Source organism: Gastrolobium bilobum, unplaced genomic scaffold (genome assembly GCF_033153095.1).
Source record: "Gastrolobium bilobum isolate Gb01-03AN ecotype WA unplaced genomic scaffold, APGP_CSIRO_Gbil_v1 utg75920, whole genome shotgun sequence".
Taxonomy (NCBI): domain Eukaryota; kingdom Viridiplantae; phylum Streptophyta; class Magnoliopsida; order Fabales; family Fabaceae; genus Gastrolobium; species Gastrolobium bilobum.
In genome coordinates, this window is record NW_026899745.1 from 56,618 (window position 1) to 64,408 (window position 7,791).

At 40.4% G+C, this 7,791-nt stretch overlaps 1 long non-coding RNA gene across 1 annotated transcript; it reads right to left on the reverse strand.

Annotated features, from left to right (window-relative positions):
• Positions 1–421: 421 nt before the first annotated feature.
• Positions 422–5,342, reverse strand: LOC133293195 (uncharacterized). Its single transcript, XR_009749029.1, has 3 exons — positions 3,939–5,342; positions 1,442–1,515; positions 422–1,356 (listed from the first exon to the last, which is right to left on the reverse strand). It is a non-coding gene; the product is annotated as an uncharacterized LOC133293195 (long non-coding RNA).
• Positions 5,343–7,791: the final 2,449 nt, after the last annotated feature.

The window sequence follows — 7,791 nt, forward strand, 5'->3', positions numbered from 1 at the left end:
AATTTTGACACAAGGTAGAGGACATCTCAACCTTCAAAATGGCGTATGGCACGTCCCTAGGGGACCTCTATGGAGGGAGATATGCTCTCCCGAAATTCGCCTAAAATCTGCCAATTCTACAGAAAATTCGCCAGAGTTTCCTTTGTTTTTCCAATAATCCCAAATTTGTAAAAGATCATTTAAACCTCAAATGTACCTAATAAACACATGATAATACAGTAATAATCCAATGGGCGGCACACACAAGGACCAACAACGCCTTGGGGCACTTACAACCCAAACCAGTTTATAGTTATTAAACATAGAGTCCATATTAATCATTCTTAAGTAGTTGCAATCACTAACACCTTTTTCATGCATATTTCCATCATACATATTATCATAACCTAAAATAGGCCTAAGGCCCTTCCATCATAATTAGACATGCATCAATACTATTACAATATGGCTTTACAAATTACAACTTGAAACTAAAACTTCAAATTACATTCTTCTAAAATTTCAACTTAATTTAAAAGACAACATAACCAAATACATCACTACTAGACTTAGGCAAAATGGCATGAACAAGATGCTAATGAAGCTACTAATAAATACAAATGACATGTTCATGCCCTAAGTCTAGCCTAGGCCACACAGCCAACAAAATGCAAAATAAGAAACGCTCCATCGCTCACTCTGCGAGCCTCTTGCCCGAGGCTCCTGCTCCATTGCTACCTCCTGAAATAAATGCCCCGAGACGGGGTGAGATATACGAATATATCTCAGTAACCAAGAGGTTCTGGAGAAAACTCCACCCAATGGTTCACTTCGATGCATATCAATAGAATACAACAACCACTTTGAAAACGGGATATAGCAAGGGATTTAGAGAATGGGGAATATAAAGAAAACAAAATACGACGATACGGGATGGTAACCCCAATTCCACGTACGCCCTCGGCATATATAAGCCTATGGGTATCATCCAAGGTGTGTTCACAGAAACCACAACCATGATGCCCAAACCAACCAAAACGCCAAAGACATTCCTAGTGTGCTCCTACCCGGATCACACACCATGACACGCGGTCAACTGGAACTCCCTCCTGGAGACCTATCCAGCGGAAGTCCGAAAATGCCCGAAGGCTAATAAAACTGTCTACTGGCCAGAGACTCGGTACCGCAGTACCCATAGCAATAATGCATGCATGCTCATGTGTTCTATACTATTCATACACACTTCCTACTGTTGCCATCAACTGGCAAGGTGGAACAGAAAATGGGAACAAGCCCCAGTACCAAGAGGTTACCTTAATTCGTGTTTCCACAAGCTCCGCAGCAGCTTATCCCTCAACTCGGTACACAGCGGAATGCCTACACAGAGGACATTCCCAATCACTCTCAGTTCAACCCATACATGTTAATTTATAATTACACATGCAATGAACCAATTTCTTACCTCAATCCACTTGGTCCCGGACCAAGGGCAATTCACTGATTCAAGATTCGGGATTCAGGTCGACGTACGAAAACCTATACAATAACGTACATCCATCAGTACTCATCAAATAGTATCAAAACGCAAAAACACAAAAATCCTCCCCATCCTCCCTTGATGGTTCGGCCATTGTAGTGTAAATTTGAGATTTATTTTCCTAAATTTTCTTTCTCATTTTATAACACTCCCTTAGGTTGTTTAGAGGCTAGTTCAATCGTCGTTTTTTTCGTTTTCCGACATTTACGCATCGTTTTGCGAAATATTTCATTCTGGGCTCATTTAGGTCTCTAACACAATTCATTTTTTTCCATTGATTCAAACACTCTCCAAGCACAACACAACCCATCTAAGCACCATATAACTACACAAATCATCATCCAAATCATTTTTCAACATCAATTCCTCAATCTTTCCTCAAAGAATCGAATTTTACCCTATGGCATTCCAAGGAATTTCCATACAACTTTAATCATTCCACACCTCATACAATCCTATTATATCAACATACAATCATACAACAACTCATCAATCCAATCCTAACACATTTTCAAAACTCAAAGTCATGACAACCTCAAAATTTTCTAAGTTAAAAATTCACATTTTTCATCAATAATTTTTATTGCATTTATGGCTACTACACATCATTCTAAGACACATTCATGTACAAACATTTTCCAATTGAGCTCTCTAAACACATCAATCCAACAAGCCCTCTTTAGGGTTCATAAATTCAACCACAAAATTAAACCATTGGAACACAAGGAAACTCACCCAAAAGCTAGGCACAAGGCTCCTCCTAAACATACTCCACCATTGGAGCATCAATCAACACCATTTTCACAAATCTAAAGGAAAGGGCCGCAGCTTTGGGGAGGGTTTTTCTCAAAATCTAGTGGCTTTCAAGGCTTGGGAGTACCACCAATGGATTTAGAAGGCCATTTCCATCAAATTTCAAGACAAGAATCAATGGATTTGGTGAAGAAATGGCTAAGTTATGGTGAAATGAAATCTTGGAGGGGAAGGGCTATGGTGGCTGCGGGTTTGAGCAAGAAGAGGGAGGAAAGTGATGCATGAATAGTGCCAAGCACATGTGGCTTAAGTCACTTAAGTGGGGTGGGTCCCACCGCCACCTCACGCGATTTAAAACTAATCCGAATTTTCCTCCGATTCCACTAAACGTCCGTAAATTCACAACCTATTTAGAAACTCAAATTTTTAACATTAACTATTCCCCTTTAATTAGGCTTGATCAGATGAATTAAGAGTCCTCCATTCGTTCGGAGAAAACACGGTTTTAAGCTATTATGCGCGCCATTGGCACGCTTCCCCAAACTGTCTTAATTTCATCGAATATTATAAGAAATCATATTTCCTAACTCATTAGACCATTTTTAACTCATATTTGAAACCTAGAGCTCAAAACTCAATCGACACGTTTTACGGTGCAATCGTACCGCGGTATTTTTACCCGTGAAAAACACTATTCACTGATTTTTCTGAAACTTGCATGTCCACTCAATTTTTCGTTCTGAACCCATTTCCAGGGTTATTTTTACCATCTGAGACCTTCTACTCCATTTTTATCTTCCTAGGGTTGCGTGTTGGCTAATTACCGTTTTGCCCTTTCTTTGTATTTTGGCCTTATCTTTAGGATTTTCACTAATCCATCACTTGATTGCTCACTTAATATTTTAATTACTTGATTTAAAATTGTGAGGTGTTATAGTAGTCAGTACACAATCTCATGCTTCCATCCTTCTTTTTCACAAATATAACCGGTGCTCCCCACGGAGACACACTCGATCTAATAAAATCCTTTGCAGATAATTCCTCAATATGTTTCTTCAATTAAGTCAACTCCAGTGGAGACATCCGGTGTGGAGCCAGGGAAATCGGCCCCACACTAGGCAACAATTCAATCGAGAACTCAATCTCTCTCTCTCAGGTGGAAATTCCGGTATCTCATCAGGAAAGACATCCACAAACTCATTAACCACCGGAATACTAGAAATTTCAATCTCCTTACCACCCACCAATCCACCCAAGAAAACATAACCCAGATCACCAGCCTTCAAGGCTCTAACTGTTTGACAGACAGACAGAAAAGGAGACGGACCAACCGAGGGTTTCTCGTGAGATAATATTAACCTCTTGCCGCAGCAATCAATCATTGCGCAGTTTTGAGATAACCAATCCATCCCCAGAATTAAATTAACAGAGGCCAGGGGAAATATAGTTAGATCAATGGTGTAACCCCTGCCTTCGTACATAAACTCTACCTTTTCGCATTTCCAGGATGCTTTACTATCCTCTCCGGTAGCAGTAGTAATACGCATTGGAGGATTCATTTTTGTTAACCTTAAGCCCAACGCATCAGCCACATATCCCGCCACAAAGGAATGTGTCGCTCCCAAATCAAACAACACAGACAAATCGATATTAGAAATGAAAATTATACCTTTTACCAAGTTCGGGGCCTTTTCAGTATGTTGCGCATTTGTAGTATACACCCTTCTAACCATAGGAATGGCAGCAGCAGCAGCAGTAGCAGTAGTAGTCGGTAAGGCCTGCAGATTCAGTAGAGCCTCAAACTCGTGCCAATTTTAGTCACGGTATTAGCATTGGTGCCTCTTCTGGGGTACCTTCAGGTGAGCCTGTGAGGCCTGCAGATTCGCAGCCTGTCCCGCAAAAGATGGACAACTCCTAGTAAAATGGCATGTCTGACCACATTTAAAACAAGCCCCCGGGCCAGCACCACATATACCTTTGTGGTATTTCTTGCACTTCCCACACTGTGGGGTATAGTATCTATCAACAGCTCCACCACCTGGGGCTGCACTCCTCTTGAATTGACCAGGAGGCTGCCTTACTTGCAACCCCCTTCCCTTGTTGTTATTATGATGGTATCCACCTCTATTACTATTTCTAGAAGGACCAGTTGTCCTCTTAATTTCTTGCTCTTTAGCCACATTAGACTTAGGATATCTCCCATAAACAGTTTCGACCCTCTTACATTGGGTCACAAGATCAGCAAAATTCCTCATTGCTGTATTCGACATCCTCTTAGCAATCTTTTCATTCAATCCTCTTTGGAACTTCGCAGAAAGAAATTCTGGAGTAGGTAGAGTACCCCCCCCCCCCAATAATTTGCAAACTTGACTAATTCATTGAACTTGGCCAAATATGCATCCACAGACAATGAACCCTGCACCAGCTTATCGAATTCTCCTTGTTTAGCCTCCCGGACATCACTGGGAAAATATTCTTCATGAAATAGGCCCTCAAACATGGCCCAGGTCATCTCCACCCCTTGAATAGTAAAAGGGCGAGATGCATTACACTAGCATTCGTGTGCATCTCCCTCCAGCATGTACACATAATACAATAACTTCTGAAGATCCTGGCACCTCATCACCTGGAAAATCTTATCCATCCCCATAAGCCAGTTAGTATCCTCCTTCGGGTCCTTTGACCCCATAAATACGGGTGGTTTGTGTTTCCTAAACTATATGAGCCTTCGCTCCAACAATAGCATCATCAACAACTTGCTCAGCAGCACCAAAGGACTGAGCAATAGAAGGAGGATCAACAGAAGGTTGCAGAACATATGTAGGATCCGTAGTGTGGTGGCTAGCCTCACCAGTGTCGTGACTGGCCCCACTCTCCCCCTGCAGAGGAGTAATAGAAGGCGTTGGTGTAGGTGTCACCGTAGTCGTATGTGGAGGAGAATCGTCCCTCCTACGATGATCTCTATCAGCCCTCATCTCAGTCATGAAGGAAGTCATCATATCCTGATTGTTTTTCATTAGGTTTTCAGTCATGGTCCTATTCACGGACGTTTCCGCCTGCAGAGCATTAAGAACTATAGTAATCGGATCCGGCGGCTGAGGATCTGCACCTCGTGTCCCACGGTGACCACGAACTCTCCTCATGATATCTGTACATGTAACACAAAGGAATGAGTTGATCAGACTCACACAGAGGAATCACATATACATTAATCAGAAAGAGTTCACAGATAGCTATGCAACAAAAGACACAGTCATACATACTCAGAGTTTCCTAACCAAAACTGCTCTGATACCATAAAATGTAATAGCCCGTTACGTACCGGTGATGTTATCATTACATATGGTATTAAGCACAGTTACAATCACAGTAATTGAGTTAATTAAATTACGGGTAAACTTTTTTTCTTTGAATAAATCCTCATTGTTAAACATTAACCATTTATGTAATAATTAAAAAAACACCGTAATTGTAACGCAAGACTCGCGGAAGTATAAAACATACTAAATATAATCTCTCCAAGCAGTCCCATTTATTTTAGATTTTACAAAGCACATTTTCAAAATTTAACACAGTGGTAATCGACATGCTTGAGGTAATCGATTACCAAAGGTTACTATAGAAGTCAGAAGCTCAATTTGGGCTCCCCTGATTTCAGGTAATCGATTAATGAACTAGGCAATCGATTACCAATGCTCAGGTAATCGATTACTTTGATCACAGTGGCTCAAATTTTCGTCTTCTGGTTCAGGTAATCGATTACCAATGAAAAGTAATCGATTACTCTGCAGTAAAAATGACAGATGACAGCTTTAAAGACCCATAATGAGCGATATAACTTACTCCTAACACCTTGATACTTCATATACACCTTACACAAGTCCTAATGTAGGCTCTAGGCCCTTCGATCATGCATATTCATTAATCAATGCATCATTTGCAATATTCTCAATATCATAACAATTTTACACATCAAATGGTCTATTTACAACACAAGTTTTCCAATGCCTTAAATACAACATAGGTGGCCATGGACAAGTCCCATGCTCACTCAAATACAATTATAAACAAGAGGTATAATGTAAATCAAATACAAAAGACTTAGAATCTAATCATGAACACTACAAAAGCATAGAAAACTCAACATGCAATATGTTCATGATCTAAGTCCAAAATGCTAACATCATACTATGTGCATCAATTAAACTCCTCCAAAATGTCATGCAATCCAAATGCACCTCATGATATAACTCCTCCACTAAGCGGGCCTCTTGCCCGAAACTCCTCCCTGCTCGCTATATGCTGAAATGATGTCCCCCAAACACGGGGTGAGATATATAAATATATCTCAGTAAACCAAGGGTACTAGAGGATGACTTCACCCCATGGCTTACTCAATGTGCACAATTAAACATTATGTAAATATGCATGACATATAATATCACAAACAACTGGGGACAAATCCAAGAACATCCACATTAGGATTTCGTTCAAGGACCCCATCATATAACTCTCGGAATCTTCCTGGTGCCTCTCCCATGGATGAGACGACCCAATGGCAAAACCCAACTGGAACTCCTCATAAGCCCTATCCATCGAAAGTCCCACGTTTGGATCGTCCTGGTACCGCTCCCAGAGTCGGCCCCACGGCAACAACCCGACCGGAATCCCCAAAGGATATCTCTAGCGGAAGTCCAAACCACCACACATCTACTGGCCATAGACCACAAACATCTCACACAAAAGCAAGCAATAATGCATGAAAGTACATAATCACACAATGCCAAAAACACATAATCCAACCACAACCTTCCACTAGGTGTGGTGGAGCACACAAGGGACTAAACCCAAGTTCCAAAGGTTTACCTCAACTCCAAGAGTATTGTTCCAAAACGTACGCTCCAAGTTCAATCTTCCACTATAACGTCCGGGAGAGGCAACCTATATGATCAAACACAATGACCATCAACCAATTGCAAACAACCAATCAATTCCACACAATTTTAAAACCAATTGATAGTCACTTAGGCCTAATGGCCCTTTCCTATTTAATTCAATTATCTTAACTACTTGACTCATCAAAGTAATTCACCAACCCATCCATTATACACTTAATCATCATCCATTGCCTAAACCATATTTTCACATCATTTTTCCTACCAAACACCTATGGTTCGAATTCCTCAAGGAAGCACCCCTCAAGGTTTTCAATTTAACTCAACACTTACACATGTCATAAAATCCTATTATTAACCTATACCAATGGTCCATAATTCAATTATTCAATTACATCACATACCAATTTCATATAGTCTTGAAAACTCAACACAAAATTTGCCTAAGTTAAAATTTCCACATCCCCACAAATTTTATTGCATCAATCATCATCATTTATCATTTTAAGCATTTAATTCCAAATGAGACATACCATTTAATGCTCCTATCTACCCTAACCAAACTTACATCATCAAAACCCTACTAATTTTTATGATCTCAAGATACAATCAAAAAAGGTGTAGAAA